A 19,830-nucleotide genomic window follows, 5' to 3' on the forward strand; every position below is an offset into this window, starting at 1 on the left:
TAGCTGAAATGCGAACACTTACCCGAGCACTGTATCCACATCTGTGTTGACGAGACCTCAAACGTCACACTTTGCGTTGCATTCACGTACAGCAAAGGTTTCGCCGAAGAAGAAGAAGAGTAGAAAACTCTCCGCCGAGCGACCAATTTCAAAAATTCTCCCCTACTTGATGTACAAGGTAACTATTTAGTTATGGCAAATGGTGCCCTAATCTAGCCTGAGTGGCATTGCTTTATGACTGACAGCCGCTCGGGCCAATGGAAGCGAGTTGCTGGCGCCGCTTCAACCAATCAGATCGCTAGCGCGGAGTTAGAGGAAGGTGAGCTGTGAAGTAGGAAGGGCTGCTGGCGACATCATGTGTTAAGAGTTGATATCCCTCCGCCTGTCATGTTGTGAGAGCAAGGCGGCACTTTCATTGCTTTTTACTTAAATACAGGTAACATGGTTCCTTATATATATATATATGTGAGTGTCATAAAAATACATATCAAGTTATTATTTTTTAATTGTGTCATTTTAATATATGTTTTTTGAGTCAAAATTAGCCTACAACAAATATAAAGGAGGGAATGTCATCACGTATCTATATGAGGAATGCTACTTAATTTAACTTAAATTAACTCACAAATTGTATTGTCATTGGCGTGTGTATTTTCAATGTTATTATGTATAACTCATGTGCAATGCCTTGTTTACATGCAACACACACATTTTCCTAATTGGGATTAATACATTCAATCTGTTTTACTATAGACCTCTCGTGACATATTTAAATTATAACGTATATTCACACAGCAGAGCAGTTTTTTTTTTGTATTGCTATTAATTACAGCATGTATACAACATAATGATTCACTCTGTTGTAAATGCATATTTTAAATTAAATTCATGCTGTGTGTGACTCGGCTTTACTTTGACTGGATGATAAATAAGGGGGTGATTTGCGCACTACTTTGTCTGTCCCCGGCGGAGGAACACGATGTTGACAGTGACAGGCGGGGTGACGCGCAGTGACGGTTACAGTCAGGAATAAAACACGTGAACACAACTTCACGTTAACATCATTGAGTTTAAAGACATATTTGACGTAGCCGACGTACGGGTTCTATTTTGTGCAGCTGCTTCCGTTTGGGTTGTCGTGCGTAAGGTTGCGTCATGTGACGTCAGCAAAAAGCATGCCTGGGATATTTAAAGTAATACAGCTCGTGCGTATTATGATGTTTTTTTAAATTATTATTTATGGCTCAAAGTGAAAGTAAGGGAGGAGAAGTCAGGAGAGTCAGTGTGTATTTAAGAACAACATCAGTCAACCTGTCAAATATAACTCCCTCATACAGGAAATACCTTAATACATGTTGATACAGCTAAGATATTTAGGCAGAGGTGGGAGGAGTACTCTAAGTTAAAGTAGAAGTACTCAGATATTGTACTTGAGTAAAAGTAGAAGTACTCAGATCTTGTACTTGAGTAAAAGTAGAAGTACTCAGATCTTGTTCTTGAGTAAAAGTAGAAGTACTCAGGTCTTGTACTTGAGTAAAAGTAGAAGTACCAGAGTGTAGGAATACTCTGTTTCAGTAAAAGTCCTGCATTCAAAATGTTCCTCAAGTGAAAGTAGAAAGTATTCTCATCAAAATATAGTGAAAGACAGTGAAAGTAGTCGTTGTGCAGATTGGTCCATTTCAGAATAATATATATATATGTTTTATAATGATTGATCATGAAAGTGTTCTCAAAGCTGGTGAAGGTGCAGCTAGTCTGAAGTACTTTGTAGACTGCAGGGTAGCTGGTGGAGGTGCAGCTAGTCTGAAGTACTTTGTAGACTGCAGGGTAGCTGGTGGAGGTGCAGCTAGTCTGAAGTACTTTGTAGACTGCAGGGTAGCTGGTGAAGGTGCAGCTAGTCTGAAGTACTTTGTAGACTGCAGGGTAGCTGGTGAAGGTGCAGCTAGTCTGAAGTACTTTGTAGACTGCAGGGTAGCTGGTGGAGGTGCAGCTAGTCTGAAGTACTTTGTAGACTGCAGGGTAGCTGGTGGAGGTGCAGCTAGTCTGAAGTACTTTGTAGACTGCAGGGTAGCTGGTGAAGGTGCAGCTAGTCTGAAGTACTTTGTAGACTGCAGGGTAGCTGGTGAAGGTGCAGCTAGTCTGAAGTACTTTGTAGACTGCAGGGTAGCTGGTGAAGGTGCAGCTAGTCTGAAGTACTTTGTAGACTGCAGGGTAGCTGGTGGAGGTGCAGCTAGTCTGAAGTACTTTGTAGACTGCAGGGTAGCTGGTGGAGGTGCAGCTAGTCTGAAGTACTTTGTAGACTGCAGGGTAGCTGGTGGAGGTGCAGCTAGTCTGAAGTACTTTGTAGACTGCAGGGTAGCTGGTGGATTTACTCCAGGTGGAACTAAAGTCTGATTCAACACTTGGTTAGATTTCAAATCATTCATCCACATCTGAGAAGTAACTAAAGGTATTAAATACATGTAGTGGAGTACAAGTACAGCATGTACCTCTGAACTGTAGTGGAGGAAAAACACACACACACACACACACACACACACACACACACACACACACACACACACACACACACACACACACACACACACACACACACACACACACACACACACACACACACACACACACACACACACACACACACACACACACACACACACACACACACACACACACACACACACACACACACACACACACACACACACACACACACACACACACACGCAGATTACACAGTGTTTCCTGCTTTACATAAGAGGCTTATGGGATGGAGGAGAGTTGCAGCAGTCAGATGGGAGCTGCAGATGGGTGTTCCTGAGGTCAGGGGTCAGGGAAATGTTACGGGGGAAAAGGACAAGACCAGCGTTTGGAGGAAAAGCCAGACAGGAAACAGATCCTCGCTCGCAGCCACTGACGCTGCTCTCATGTGATGTTAGAGTGCAGACAGACAGACAGAGCAGTTTGGCGCCCCCTGTTGATCGAATGAGGAATCTTTTCAGAAGTCCATTAAATAAGCTTTTTATTTGTGTTAAAGACTCACTATAGACTTTGTGTTTGTATATCAATACTGGTGTTAGAGTCTGAGAGGACTGAGCAGGAGAGGACTCTTTAAAGTAGAGACACTACATACTGATATACACCTGAGCATCAGCAGGAGAGGACTCTTTAAAGTAGAGACACTACATACTGATATACACCTGAACATCAGCAGGAGAGGACTCTTTAAAGTAGAGACACTACATACTGATATACACCGGGACATCAGCAGGAGAGGACTCTTTAAAGTAGAGACACTACATAGTGATATACACCGGAACATCAGCAGGAGAGGACTCTTTAAAGTAGAGACACTACATACTGATATACACCGGGACATCAGCAGGAGAGGACTCTTTAAAGTAGAGACACTACATACTGATATACACCGGGACATCAGCAGGAGAGGACTCTTTAAAGTAGAGACACTACATACTGAGATACACCTGAACATCAGCAGGAGAGGACTCTTTAAAGTAGAGACACTACATACTGATATACACCGGGACATCAGCAGGAGAGGACTCTTTAAAGTAGAGACACTACATAGTGATATACACCGGGACATCAGCAGGAGAGGACTCTTTAAAGTAGAGACACTACATAGTGATACACACCGGGACATCAGCAGGAGAGGACTCTTTAAAGTAGAGACTCTACATACTGATATACACCTAAACATCAGCAGGAGAGGACTCTTTAAAGTAGAGACACTACATACTGATATACAACTGAACATCAGCAGGAGAGGACTCTTTAAAGTAGAGAAACTACATACGGATATACACCTCAACATAAACAGGAGAGAACTCTTTAAAGTAGAGACACTACTTACTGATATACACTATAAAATCAGCAGTAGAGGACTCTTTAAAGTAGAGACACTACATACTGATATACACCTGAGCATCAGCAGGAGAGGACTCTTTAAAGTAGAGACACTACATACTGAAATACACCTGCAAATCAGCAGGAGAGGATTCTTTAAAGTAGAGACACTACATACTGATATACACCTGAACATCAGCAGGAGAGGACTCTTTAAAGTAGAGACACTACATAGTGATATACACCGGGACATCAGCAGGAGAGGACTCTTTAAAGTAGAGACACTACATAGTGATACACACCGGGACATCAGCAGGAGAGGACTCTTTAAAGTAGAGACTCTACATACTGATATACAGCTGAACATCAGCAGGAGAGGACTCTTTAAAGTAGAGACACTACATACTGATATACAGCTGAACATCAGCAGGAGAGGACTCTTTAAAGTAGAGACACTACATACTGATATACACCTCAACATCAACAGGAGAGGACTCTTTAAAGTAGAGACACTACTTACTGATATACACTATAAAATCAGCAGGAGAGGACTCTTTAAAGTAGAGACACTACATACTGATATACACCTGAGCATCAGCAGGAGAGGACTCTTTAAAGTAGAGACACTACATACTGATATACACCGGGACATCAGCAGGAGAGGACTCTTTAAAGTAGAGACACTACATACTGATATACACCTGAACATCAGCAGGAGAGGACTCTTTAAAGTAGAGAAACTACATACGAATATACACCTGAATATCAGCAGGAGAGGACTCTTTAAAGTAGAGACACTACATACTGATATACAGCTGAACATCAGCAGGAGAGAACTCTTTAAAGTAGAGACACTACATACAGATATACACCTTAACATCAGCAGGAGAGGACTCTTTAAAGTAGAGACACTACATACTGATATACACCGGGACATCAGCAGGAGAGGACTCTTTAAAGTAGAGACACTACATAGTGATACACACCGGGACATCAGCAGGAGAGGACTCTTTAAAGTAGAGACTCTACATACTGATATACACCATAAACAATCAGCGGAGGAGAGGACTCTTTAAAGTAGAGACACTACATACTGATATACACCTGAACATCAGCAGGAGAGGACTCTTTAAAGTAGAGACACTACATACTGATATACACCTGAACATCAGCAGGAGAGGACTCTTTAAAGTAGAGACACTACATACTGATATACACCAGAAAATCAGCAGGAGAGGACTCTTTAAAGTAGAGACACTATTTACTGATATACACTATACAATCAGCAGGAGAGGACTCTTTAAAGTAGAGATACTGCATATACACCTGAACATCAGCAGGAGAGGACTCTTTAAAGTAGAGACAATACATAGTGATATACACCGGGACATCAGCAGGAGAGCACTCTTTAAATTAGAGACTCTACATACTGATATACACCTGAACATCAGGAGAGGACTCTTTAAAGTAGAGACACTACATACTGATACACACTATAACATCAGCAGGAGAGGACTCTTTAAAGTAGAGATACTACATACTGATATACACCTGAACATCAGCAGGAGATGACTCTTTAAAGGAGAGACCCTACATACTGATATACAACTGCAAATCAGCAGGAGAGGACTCTTTAAAGTAGAGACACTACATACTGCTATACACCTGAACATCAGGACAGGACTCTTTAAAGTAGAGACACTACATACTGATATACACCTGAACATCAGGAGAGGACTCTTTAAAGTAGAGACACTACATACTGATATACACTATAACATCAGCAGGAGAGGACTCTTTAAAGTAGAGATACTACATACTGATATACACCTGAACATCAGCAGGAGATGACTCTTTAAAGGAGAGACCCTACATACTGATATACAACTGCAAATCAGCAGGAGAGGACTCTTTAAAGTAGAGACACTACATACTGATATACACCTGAACATCAGCAGGAGAGGACTCTTTAAAGTAGAGACACTACTTACTGATATACACTATACAATCAGCAGGAGAGGACTCTTTAAAGTAGAGACACTGCATATACACCTGAACATCAGCAGGAGAGGACTCTTTAAAGTAGAGACAATACATAGTGATATACAACGGGACATCAGCAGGAGAGCACTCTCTAAATTAGAGACTCTACATACTGATATACACCTGAACATCAGCAGGAGAGGACTCTTTAAAGTAGAGACACTATTTACTGATATACACTATACAATCAGCAGGAGAGGACTCTTTAAAGTAGAGACACTGCATATACACCTGAACATCAGCAGGAGAGGACTCTTTAAAGTAGAGACAATACATAGTGATATACACCGGGACATCAGCAGGAGAGCACTCTTTAAATTAGAGACTCTACATACTGATATACACCTGAACATCAGGAGAGGACTCTTTAAAGTAGAGACACTACATACTGATACACACCTGAACATCAGGAGAGGACTCTTTAAAGTAGAGACCCTACATACTGATATACACCTGAACATCAGGACAGGACTCTTTAAAGTAGAGACACTACATACTGCTATACACCTGAACATCAGGACAGGACTCTTTAATGTAGAGACACTACATACTGATATACACCTGAATATCAGCAGGAGAGGACTCTTTAAAGTAGAGACACTACATACTGATATACACCTGAACATCAGCAGGAGAGGACTCTTTAAAGTAGAGACACTACATACTGATATACACCGGGACATCAGCAGGAGAGGACTCTTTAAAGTAGAGACACTACATAGTGATATACACCGGGACATCAGCAGGAGAGGACTCTTTAAAGTAGAGACACTACATAGTGATACACACCGGGACATCAGCAGGAGAGGACTCTTTAAAGTAGAAACACTACATACTGATATACAGCTGCACATCAGCAGGAGAGGACTCTTTAAAGTAGAGACACTACATACTGATATACACCTGAACATCAGCAGGAGAGGACTCTTTAAAGTAGAGACACTACATACTGATATACACCTGAACATCAGCAGGAGAGGACTCTTTAAATTAGAGACTCTACATACTGATATACACCTGAACATCAGCAGGAGAGGACTCTTTAAAGTAGAGACACTATTTACTGATATACACTATACAATCAGCAGGAGAGGACTCTTTAAAGTAGAGACACTGCATATACACCTGAACATCAGCAGGAGAGGACTCTTTAAAGTAGAGACACTACATACTGATATACACCTGAACATCAGCAGGAGAGGACTCTTTAAAGTAGAGACACTACATACTGATATACACCTGAACATCAGCAGGAGAGGACTCTTTAAAGTAGAGAAACTACATACGGATATACACCTGAATATCAGCAGGAGAGGACTCTTTAAAGTAGAGACACTACATACTGATATACACCTGAACATCAGCAGGAGAGGACTATTTAAAGTAGAGACACTACATACTGATATACACCGGGACATCAGCAGGAGAGGACTCTTTAAAGTAGAGACACTACATAGTGATGATATACACCGGGACATCAGCAGGAGAGGACTCTTTATAGTAGAGACACTACATAGTGATACACACCGGGACATCAGCAGGAGAGGACTCTTTAAAGTAGAGACTCTACATACTGATATACACCTAAACATCAGCAGGATAGGACTCTTTAAAGTAGAGACACTACATACTGATATACAGCTGAACATCAGCAGGAGAGGACTCTTTAAAGTAGAGACACTACATACTGATATACAGCTGAACATCAGCAGGAGAGGACTCTTTAAAGTAGAGACACTACATACTGATATACACCTGAACATCAGCAGGAGAGGACTCTTTAAAGTAGAGAAACTACATATGGATATACACCTGAATATCAGCAGGAGAGGACTCTTTAAAGTAGAGACACTACATACTGATATACACCTGAAAATCAGCAGTAGAGGACTCTTTAAAGTAGAGACACTACATACTGATATACACCTGAACATCAGGAGAGGACTCTTTAAAGTAGAGACACTACATACTGATATACACTATAACATCAGCAGGAGAGGACTCTTTAAAGTAGAGATACTACATACTGATATACACCTGAACATCAGCAGGAGATGACTCTTTAAAGGAGAGACCCTACATACTGATATACAACTGCAAATCAGCAGGAGAGGACTCTTTAAAGTAGAGACACTACATACTGATATACACCTGAACATCAGCAGGAGAGGACTCTTTAAAGTAGAGACACTACTTACTGATATACACTATACAATCAGCAGGAGATGACTCTTTAAAGTAGAGACACTGCATATACACCTGAACATCAGCAGGAGAGGACTCTTTAAAGTAGAGACAATACATAGTGATATACAACGGGACATCAGCAGGAGAGCACTCTTTAAATTAGAGACTCTACATACTGATATACACCTGAACATCAGCAGGAGAGGACTCTTTAAAGTAGAGACACTATTTACTGATATACACTATACAATCAGCAGGAGAGGACTCTTTAAAGTAGAGCCACTACATACTGATATACACCTGAACATCAGCTGGAGAGGACTCTTTAAAGTAGAGACACTCCATACTGATATACACCTGAACATCAGGAGAGGACTCTTTAAAGTAGAGACACTATTTACTGATATACACTATACAATCAGCAGGAGAGGACTCTTTAAAGTAGAGCCACTACATACTGATATACACCTGAACATCAGGAGAGGACTCTTTAAAGTAGAGTCACTACATACTGATACACACCTGAACATCAGGAGAGGACTCTTTAAAGTAGAGACACTACATACTGATATACACCTGAACATCAGGACAGGACTCTTTAAAGTAGAGACACTACATACTGCTATACACCTGAACATCAGGACAGGACTCTTTAATGTAGAGACACTACATACTGATATACACCTGCATATCAGCAGGAGAGGACTCTTTAAAGTAGAGACACTACATACTGATATACACCTGAACATCAGCAGGAGAGGACTCTTTAAAGTAGAGACACTACATACTGATATACACCTGAACATCAGCAGGAGAGGACTCTTTAAAGTAGAGACACTACATACTGATATACACCTGAACATCAGCAGGAGAGGACTCTTTAAAGTAGAGACACTACATACTGATATACACCAAACCAGACCTTTATCAAATATGGGTCACAAATGTTTAAAAATTATTTCTTCTTTATTTAATAACAACCTCCTTCAGTTAGTTATTATTCAAACATTTCATAATTAATGTCCCAAGATAAACCCACGGACTGCTAACTTTAGACCATGCAGTGTACTAAATAGTCTTCTTCACATTAGAATCATATCATTATATCTGTCACGATTCTGATGTTTTGTCACGTTTGTAGTTTTGTCTGTGTTGGTGTTTTTTTTGTCCTTGGGTTTGATTGTGTAAAGTGTTCACCCCCGTTTCCTGCCTGTCTGCTTTATGTCTGTTTCCCTCCCTGATTACCCGATTGTGTTCACCTGTTGTCCTTGTGTTTCTCCTCCCCTGCCCAGCTGTGTCTTGTTCTGTGATTACCCTTCTGTGTATTTAGTCTAGTCTTCCCCTGTGTTCCATGTCGGTTCATTGTTTCCCCTCCATGTTATTTCACGGTCTGTGTTCCTTGTGCAGCTTTATTGGATATTTTGGATTCTGCCTTGTTTTTGCCACAGCTTTATTATTTAATAAAGCTCGCTTTTCGTTATTCTGCATTTGAGTCCTACCTGCTTCACCCATTCGTAACAGAATGAACCGACCAAAAATGGACCCAGCGGATATGGAAGATTTTGAGTTAGATCTGTTCGATCTAGACTTTTCCCTTCAATGTTATCATGCCGAGTGGAAAGGGCACGAATGGAGGTGGCCGAAATGCCTTGGTTGAGGAGTTCGTTGCCGGAGTGGTTACAGCTTTTCACAAGTTGTCCTGAGGACTGGTCCGACGCATCTAACCCTTTCCTCGGATCCGACTACGGTCCTGTTGGAGGTCCACGGAGTCTCCAAAGAGCCTCTAGGAGACGCAGGGCCAGGATTCCAGCCCGTGCTCCAACAGCCATGATCCCGGCTTCAGTTCCGGTTTCCACAGCCATGGATCCATGCACCAGTACCGGCCCGCAGAGCTATGTTTTATTGCTCGATTACCTGGCCCACACAGCCATGGTCCAGGCCTCGGTTCCGGTTCCAGCGGCTCCAGTTCCAACCTCAGACCTTTTCTCAGGAACCCGTCTGGCGTTTGGAGGTCCACGGAGCCTCCAAAAGGTCTCTGGAAGATGCAAGGCCAGGATTCCAGCCCGTACTCCAGCGGCTCCGGCTCCAGTGCCGGTCCCAGCAGCCATGGTTCTGGCCCCAGCGGCCATGGTTCCGGCCCTGGTTCCGGCCTCAGCAACCATGGTTACAGCCCCAGTTCTGGCCCCAGCAGCCATGGTTCCGGCCCCAGTCCTGGTCCCAGCTGCCATAGTCCCTCCTCTAGTCCCTTCTCCAGTCTCCCTTTTAGTCACCTCTCTAGTCCCTTTCCAAGTCCCTTCCCAAGTCCCTTCTCTAGTCCCTTCCCTAGTCCCTTCTCTAGTCCCCTCTCCAGTTCCCTCTCGAGTCCCCTCTCCAGTCACCTCTCGAGTTCCATCTCTAGTTCCTACTCAAGTCCCGCCTCTAGTCAATTCCCTAGTCCCATCTCTAGTCCCTCTTCTAGTCACTTCTCCAGTCCCCTCTCGAGGTCCCTCCTCTAGTCCCTCCTTTAGTCCCTGCTCTAGTCCCTCCTCGAGTCCCCTCTCTAGTTCCCCTCTCGAGTTCCCTCCTCTAGTTCCTCCTCTAGTTCCTCCTCTAGTCCCTCCTCTTGTTCCTCCTCTAGTCCCCTCTGGAGTTCCGTCTCTAGTTCCCCTCTCGAGTCATGTCTCAAGTCCCTACCCAATGTCCTGGTCTGTTGGAGGTTCCGCTGGGGGTCCTGCCAACTCCATGTCCTGTCCCGTTGGAGGCCCGTCGACTACTCCTCTGCCGGGGGTCCTACCAATCGTATGTCTGTCCCGTTGGAGGTCCCGCCGTCTACTCTCCTGCCGGGGGTCCTGCCAATCCTATGTCCTGTGCCGTTGGAGGCCCCGCCGACTACTCTCCTGCCGGGGGTCCTGCCAACCCTTTGTCCCGTCCCGTTGGAGGTCCCGCCGTCTGCTCTCCTGCCGGGGGTCCTGCCAGCTCCTTGTCCCATCTCGTTGGAGGTCCCACCGACTGCTCTCCTGCCGGGGGTCCTGCCAACCCTTTGTCCTGTACCGTTGGAGGCCCCGCCGACTGCTCTTCTGCCGGGGGTCCTGCCAGCTCCTTGTCCTGTCCCGTTGGAGGTCCCGCCGACTACTCTCCTGCCGGGGGTCCCGCCGACTGCTCTCCTGCCGGGGGTCCTGCCAATCCTATGTCCTGTTCCTCTGGGGGTCCCGCCGACAACTCTTCTGCCGGGGGTCCTGCCAACCCCTTGTCCTGTTCCGTGGGGGATCCTGCCGAAGCCTGTCCCACTGGCTCCGGTTCCTGTTCGGCCGACACCGGGTCCTGCCCGGCCTCCGGAGCTGTCTGGTCTTCGCCCTCGAGCCCGGCCCCCTGAGAGCCGCGGTCTTCTCCCTCGAGCCCGGCCCCCTGAGAGCCGCGGTCTTCTCCCTCGAGCCCGGCCCCCTGAGTGCCGCGGTCTTCGTCCTCGGGCCCGGCCCCCTGACTCTTCCTGCCGCTGCTTTTGCCCTAATGCACGGCCCCCTGAGTTTGCCCGCTGTGGCCTTCGCCCTTTTTGAACTTTGCCTTGCCCCCAGGCCGTCCACCCGAGACCCCCTCCTTGGTCTCTGCCTTGCCCCCGGGCCTTCCGCCCGAGACCCCGTCCTTGGTCTCTGCCTTGCTCCCGGGCCTTCCGCCCGAGACCCCCTCCTTGGTCTCTGCCTTTCCCCCGGGCCGTCCGCCCGAGACCCGTCCTCCAGACCCCCTCCACCCACCCTTTCTTGGCCCTAGTTATGTGTCCTCCCTCCGGTCCCCCTCCACCCACCCTGCTGGACCTTTTTTTTTTGGGACGTCTGGGATCCGTCCCTTGAGGGGGGGTTCTGTCACGATTCTGATGTTTTGTCACGTTTGTAGTTTTGTCTGTGTTGGTGTTTTTCTTGTCCTTGAGTTTTATTGTGTAAAGTGTTCACCCCCGTTTCCTGCCTGTCTGCTTTCTGTCTGTTTCCCTCCCTGATTACCCGATTGTGTTCACCTGTTGTCCTTGTGTTTCTCCTGCCCTGTCCAGCTGTGTCTTGTTCTGTGATTACCCTTCTGTGTATTTAGTCTAGTCTTCCCCTGTGTTCCATGTCGGTTCATTGTTTCCCCTCCATGTTATTTCACGGTCTGTGTTCCTTGTGCAGCTTTATTGGATATTTTGGATTCTGCCTTGTTTTTGCCACAGCTTTATTATTTAATAAAGCTCGCTTTTCGTTATTCTGCATTTGAGTCCTACCTGCTTCACCCATTCGTAACAATATCCTGATAATAACCTGACTCACTGAAACAGTACTTCAAATATAAAGAGAAACTCAGTCTGAATATTCAGCACTCAGAGGTCGGGAGGTCAGTGCAGAAATGACCCGCTGTTATGAAATGTGAAGTTGCATTGTGAATTTAAAGCTGTTGTTAAAAACCCTGAGAGAGAGAAAGAGCAATACATATCTTTTGAAAGAAGGCTGCTTGAAATTATAATATTATGCGTTCAAAAAGAAAGAAGATAATATCCAGTGATGTTTTTAAAGTACAATTTTGCGGTACTTTACTTGAGTATTTTCATGTTATGATAGGCCTACTTTGTACTTCCTCTACAGTTCTACAGAGGTACATGGTGTACTTCTACTCAACTGCATGTATTTAATATCTTTAGTTACTTTAGAGATGTGGATGAATGATGTGAAATATAATCAAGTCTTAAAGGGGACCTATCATGCAAAATGCACTTTCTGATGTCTTCTCTACATCAACATGTGTCCCCGGTGTGTCGGGGAACTCACGCAGCGTCAGAAAATAAAACCCTCTCTCTTTTCCTCCGTACCCAAATCTCTAAAAACGGGGGAACAACGGAGCTGATCCAGATTTGCGTCCAATATGACGTAACATCTGAAATGTGGACCCACGGGCCAATCAGAAACGTTGCTATCAGAAACAATGCCCGACTGTTTTGGACGTAATATGGTCGGTGTTTACATTAGCATCGCTAACACTCAGAGCTAACCTGTACTGGAGAGCATGTGTGTGAAGAAGCAGGAAGTAGAAAGGAACTCACCTTGTGGTATAACCGGCAAGAGAGAAAGCCTTTGAGCTCCAGACTGTTTCAGAGCCTTGATAATCCATGATACGGAGTTTCATCACGGCAGCATTTAGTTTAGACGGTAGCTGCCGGGTCCCGCATGAGCTCAGACCCTCCTTTTTTATTTTATCAAAAAAAAACGTGTTAAGCTTTATACCCCAAATCAGCACTTTTGAAACAGGAAGTGAAACAGAGGGATATGAGGCGTGGCTAGAATGATCTGTTTGGTATTTTGAGCAAAACACTTCATAGACATGTTTTTTATATATTTGTATATATCTGAGACCTGTTAGCATGATAGGTGACCTTTAAATCAGACTTCAGATCAGACTTTAGTTCCACCTGGAGTAAATCCACCAGCTACCCTGCAGTCTACAAAGCCATTCAGACTAGCTGCACCTTCACCAGCTTTGAGAACACTTTCATGATCAATCATTATAAAACATATCATATATATTATTCTGAAATGGACCAATCTGCACAACGACTACTTTTACTGTCGCTACTTTCACTATATTTAGATGAGAATACTTTTCTACTTTCACTTGAGGAACATTTTGAATGCAGGACTTTTACTGTAACAGAGTATTCCTACACTCTGGTACTTCTACTTTGACTCAAGTACAAGATCTGAGTACTTCTACTTTTACTCAAGAACAATATCTGAGTACTTCTACTTTTACACAAGAACAAGATCTGAGTACTTCTACTTTACTCAAGTACAAGATCTGAGTACTTCTACTTTTACTCAAGTACAAGATCTGAGTACTTCTACTGTTACTCAAGTACAAGATCTGAGTACTTCTACTTTTACTCAAGTACAAGATCTGAGTACTTCTACTTTTACTCAAGTACAACATCTGAGCACTTCTACTTTTACTCAAGTACAACATCTGAGCACTTCTACTTTTACTCAAGTACAACATCTGAGTACTTCTACTTTTACTCAAGTATAACATCTGAGTACTTCTACTTTTACTCAAGTACAAGATCTGAGTACTTCTACTTTTACACAAGAACAAGATCTGAGTACTTCTACTTTTACTCAAGGACAAGATCTGAGTACTTCTACTTTTACTCAAGAACAAGATCTGAGTACTTCTACTTTTACACAAGAACAAGATCTGAGTACTTCTACTTTTACTCAAGTACAAGATCTGAGTACTTCTACTTTTACTCAAGTACAAGATATGAGTACTTCTACTTTTACTCAAGTACAAGATCTGAGTACTTCTACTTTTACTCAAGTACAAGATCTGAGTACTTCTACTGTTACTCAAGTACAAGATCTGAGTACTTCTACTTTTACTCAAGTACAACATCTGAGTACTTCTACTTTTACTCAAGTACAACATCTGAGTACTTCTACTTTTACTCAAGTACAACATCTGAGTACTTCTACTTTTACTCAAGTACAACATCTGAGTACTTCTACTTTTACTCAAGTACAACATCTGAGTACTTCTACTTTTACACAAGAACAAGATCTGAGTACTTCTACTTTTACTCAAGTACAAGATCTGAGTACTTCTACTTTTACTCAAGAACAAGATCTGAGTACTTCTACTTTTACACAAGAACAAGATCTGAGTACTTCTACTTTTACTCAAGTACAAGATCTGAGTACTTCTACTTTTACTCAAGTACAAGATATGAGTACTTCTACTGTTACTCAAGTACAAGATCTGAGTACTTCTACTTTTACTCAAGTACAAGATCTGAGTACTTCTACTTTTACTCAAGAACAAGATCTGAGTACTTCTACTTTTACTCAAGTACAAGATCTGAGTACTTCTACTTTTACTCAAGTACAAGATCTGAGTACTTCTACTTTTACTCAAGTACAAGATCTGAGTACTTCTACTTTAACTCAAGAACAAGATCTGAGTACTTCTACTTTTACTCAAGTACAAGATCTGAGTACTTCGACTTTTACTCAAGCACAAGATCTGAGTACTTCTACTTGTACTCAAGTACAAGATCTGAGTACTTTTACTCAAGAACAAGATCTGAGTACTTCTACTTTTACTCAAGTACAAGATCTGAGCACTTCTACTTTTACTCAAGTACAAGAGCTGAGTACTTCTACTTTTACTCAAGTACAAGATCTGAGTACTTCTTCTTTTACTCAAGTACAAGATCTGAGTACTTCTACTTTTACACAAGAACAAGATCTGAGTACTTCTACTTTTGAATACAGGACTTTTACTATAACACTCTCGAGGAACATCTGCACAACTCCACCAGTTAATATCCTCAAAGCACTTGAAACATATTGCAATAGAATGCCCAAGTGGTCTTAAATCAAACCTCCAGTCACAGACCTTTAATTATTTTTACTTATTTTTATTTTATTTACCCGAATCTGAGACTCAAGCCTTGACCCCAGAAACCATGTTGGCGGTTCAGAGTCGGGCCGTGAACCCACCGTTTGACCCCTTCTCTGCATGCGTCCAGATGTTAGAAAACACCACGCTGTAAACTAATGATAGAATAACCTTTACGTAGAAAGAGTGCGAAAACATTTTAACATCATGGATTATCTCCTGATATTAAACCGACTTCTGATCATGTTGGTATCGTTGGGTCAAAAACAATTTCATATTTCTTACATTTAGTTTTCCAGATTACTATTTGAGCCATTTTGCTAATACATGTTGATGTAGAAGAGACATGGAGAAGAGGGGACACATGTTGATGTAGAAGAGACATGAAGAAGAGCGGGACACATGTTGATGTAGAAGAGATATGAAGAAGAGGGGACACGTGTTGATGTAGAAGAGACATGGAGAAGAGGGGACACATGTTGATGTAGAAGAGATATGAAGAAGAGGGGACACGTGTTGATGTAGAAGAGACATGAAGAAGAGGGGACACGTGTTGATGTAGAGGAGACATGAAGAAGAGGGGACACGTGTTGATGTAGAAGAGACATGAAGAAGAGGGGACACATGTTGATGTAGAAGAGACATGAAGAAGAGGGGACACATGTTGATGTAGAAGAGACGTGAAGAAGAGGGGACACGTGTTGATGTAGAAGAGACATGGAGAAGAGGGGACACATGTTGATGTAGAAGAGATATGAAGAAGAGGGGACACGTGTTGATGTAGAAGAGACATGGAGAAGAGGGGACACGTGTTGATGTAGAAGAGACATGAAGAAGAGGGGACACGTGTTGATGTAGAAGAGACATGAAGAAGAAGGGACACATGTTGATGTAGAAGAGACACGAAGAAGAGGGGACACATGTTGATGTAGAAGAGACACGAAGAAAAGGGGACACATGTTGATGTAGAAGAGACACGGAGAAGAGGGGACACATGTTGATGTAGAAGAGACACGGAGAAGAGGGGACACATGTTGATGTAGAAGAGACACGGAGAAGAGGGGACACATGTTGATGTAGAAGAGACACAGAGAAGATGGGACACATGTTGATGTAGAAGAGACACGGAGAAGAGGGGACACATGTTGACGTAGAAGAGACACGGAGAAGAGGGGACACATGTTGACGTAGAAGAGACACGAAGAAGAGGGGACACATGTTGATGTAGAAGAGACACGAAGAAGAGGGGACACATGTTGACGTAGAAGAGACACGGAGAAGAGGGGACACATGTTGACGTAGAAGAGACACGAAGAAGAGGGGACACATGTTGATGTAGAAGAGACACGAAGAAGAGGGGACACATGTTGATGTGGAAGAGACACGAAGAATAGGGGACACATGTTGATGTAGAAGAGACACGAAGAAGAGGGGACACATGTTGATGTAGAAGAGACATGAAGAAGAGGGGACACATGTTGATGTAGAAGAGACACGGAGAAGAGGGGACACATGTTGATGTAGAAGAGACATGAAGAAGAGGGGACACATGTTGATGTAGAAGAGACACGAAGAAGAGGGGACACATGTTGACGTAGAAGAGACACGGAGAAGAGGGGACACATGTTGACGTAGAAGAGACACGAAGAAGAGGGGACACATGTTGATGTAGAAGAGACACGAAGAAGAGGGGACACATGTTGATGTGGAAGAGACACGAAGAATAGGGGACACATGTTGATGTGGAAGAGACACGAAGAAGAGGGGACACATGTTGATGTAGAAGAGACATGAAGAAGTGGGGACACATGTTGATGTAGAAGAGACATGAAGAAGAGGGGACACATGTTGATGTAGAAGAGACATAAAGAAGAGGGGACACATGTTGATGTAGAAAAGACATGAAGAAGAGGGGACACATGTTGATGAGAAGAGACATGGAGAAGAGGGGACACATGTTGATGTAGAAGAGACATGAAGAAGAGGGGACACATGTTGATGTAGAAGAGACATGAAGAAGAGGGGACACATGTTGATGTGGAAGAGACATGAAGAAGAGGGGACACATGTTGATGTAGAAGAGACATGGAGAAGAGGGGACACATGTTGATGAAGAAGAGACATGAAGAAGAGGGGACACGTGTTGATGTAGAAGAGACATGAAGAAGAGGGGACACATGTTGATTTAGAAGAGACATGGAGAAGAGGGGACACATGTTGATGTAGAAGAGACATGGAGAAGAGGGGACACATGTTGATTTAGAAGAGACATGGAGAAGAGGGGACACATGTTGATGTAGAAGAGACATGGAGAAGAGGGGACACATGTTGATGTAGAAGAGACACGAAGAAGAGGGGACACATGTTGATGTAGAAGAGACACGAAGAAGAGGGGACACATGTTGATGAAGAAGAGACATGAAGAAGAGGGGACACATGTTGATGTAGAAGAGACATGGAGAAGAGGGGACACGTGTTGATGAAGAAGAGACATGGAGAAGAGGGGACACGTGTTGATGTAGAAGAGACATGGAGAAGAGGGGACACGTGTTGATGTAGAAGAGACATGAGGAAGAGGGGACACATGTTGATGAAGAAGAGACATGAAGAAGAGGGGACACGTGTTGATGTAGAAGAGACATGAAGAAGAGGGGACACATGTTGATGTAGAATAGACATGAAGAAGAGGGGACACATGTTGATGTAGAAGAGACATGAAGAAGAGGGGACACATGTTGATGTAGAAGAGACATGGAGAAGAGGGGACACATGTTGATGTAGAAAAGACATGAAGAAGAGGGGACACATGTTGATGTAGAAGAGATATGGAGAAGAGAGGACACATGTTGATGTAGAAGAGACATGAAGAAGAGGGGACACATGTTGATGTGGAAGAGACATGAAGAAGAGGGGACACATTTTGATGTAGAAGAGACATGGAGAAGAGGGGACACATGTTGATGTAGAAAAGACATGAAGAAGAGGGGACACATGTTGATGTAGAAGAGATATGGAGAAGAGAGGACACATGTTGATGTAGAAGAGACATGAAGAAGAGGGGACACATGGTGATGTAGAAGAGACATGGAGAAGAGGGGACACGTGTTGATGTAGAGGAGACGTGAAGAAGAGGGGACACATGTTGATGTAGAAGAGACGTGAAGAAGAGGGGACACATGTTGATGTAGAAGAGACATGAAGAAGAAAGAGGGGACACATGTTGATGTAGAAGAGACGTGAAGAAGAGGGGACACGTGTTGATGTAGAAGAGACATGAAGAAGAAAGAGGGGACACATGTTGATGTAGAAGAGACATGAAGAAGAGGGGACACATGTTGATGTAGAAGAGACATGAAGAAGAGGGGACACATGTTGATGTAGAAGAGACATGGAGAAGAGGGGACACATGTTGATGTAGAAGAGACATGAATAAGAGGGGACACATGTTGATGTAGAAGAGACATGGAGAGCAGGGGACACATGCTGATGTAGAAGAGACATGAAGAAGAGGGGACACATGCTGATGTAGAAGAGACGTGAAGAAGAGGGGACACGTGTTGATGTAGAAGAGACATGAAGAAGAAGAGGGGACACATGTTGATGTAGAAGAGACATGAAGAAGAGGGGACACATGTTGATGTAGAAGAGACATGGAGAAGAGGGGACACATGTTGATGTAGAGGAGACATGGGGAAGAGGGGACACATGTTGATGTAGAAGAGACATGAATAAGAGGGGACACATGTTGATGTAGAAGAGACATGGAGAGCAGGGGACACATGCTGATGTAGAAGAGACATGAAGAAGAGGGGACACATGTTGATGTAGAAGAGACATGGAGAAGAGGGGACACATGTTGATGTAGAAGAGACATGGAGAAGAGGGGACACATGTTGATGTGTCCCCTGCTCTCTGACTGGAGGAAGACTCTCCAGATGAAGGTCGTATCCGGCAGCAAAGCTTTAAAGTTTCAGCATCAAACAATTATTTGATGATTTATTGCATTTTTTTTTGTCAAGACTCAGATCAGTCGAGCAATAAGGTAGTTTCCTCTCAACCCGTTGACATGTGTGTGTGTGTGTGTGTGTGTGTGTGTGTGTGTGTGTGTGTGTGTGTGTGTGTGTGTGTGTGTGTGTGTGTGTGTGTGTGTGTGTGACCCCACTGCACTTCCACAGCATCCTGCCTGCTGCCTAGCAACGCTCAGTGTCCATGGCAACAGATTCAACAAACGCCCCCTCCCCTCTCCAGCCTGAACCCTTAATTAGAGCTGAAGAGGATCAATCAGAGAGGAGGGGGAGGAGGAGGAAGAGGAGAGGAAGAGGAGAGAGGAGAGAGGAGAGAGGA

General features: G+C 43.7%; 2 protein-coding genes across 7 annotated transcripts in view; both read right to left on the reverse strand.

Moving 5' to 3' along the window:
- Positions 1-230, reverse strand: part of mef2d (myocyte enhancer factor 2d) — a 159,617-nt gene extending 159,387 nt beyond the window's left edge. For 4 of the 6 annotated variants that reach the window (XM_071206008.1, XM_071206007.1, XM_071206010.1 and 1 more), the window contains exon 1: positions 23-230. The gene's annotated coding sequence lies outside the window, so the exon portion shown is untranslated. The remainder of the gene's footprint in view (positions 1-22) is intronic. The other 2 variants (XM_071206009.1, XM_071206006.1) reach the window with 1 other exon arrangement.
- The window catches only part of LOC117460575 (killer cell lectin-like receptor subfamily B member 1B allele C), a 461,418-nt gene that overhangs the window by 208,529 nt on the left and 233,059 nt on the right, over positions 1-19,830 (reverse strand). The gene's annotated exons all lie outside the window — the stretch shown is intronic.

The sequence above is a fragment of the Pseudochaenichthys georgianus genome, chromosome 16 (assembly GCF_902827115.2).
Source record: "Pseudochaenichthys georgianus chromosome 16, fPseGeo1.2, whole genome shotgun sequence".
NCBI lineage: Eukaryota > Metazoa > Chordata > Actinopteri > Perciformes > Channichthyidae > Pseudochaenichthys > Pseudochaenichthys georgianus.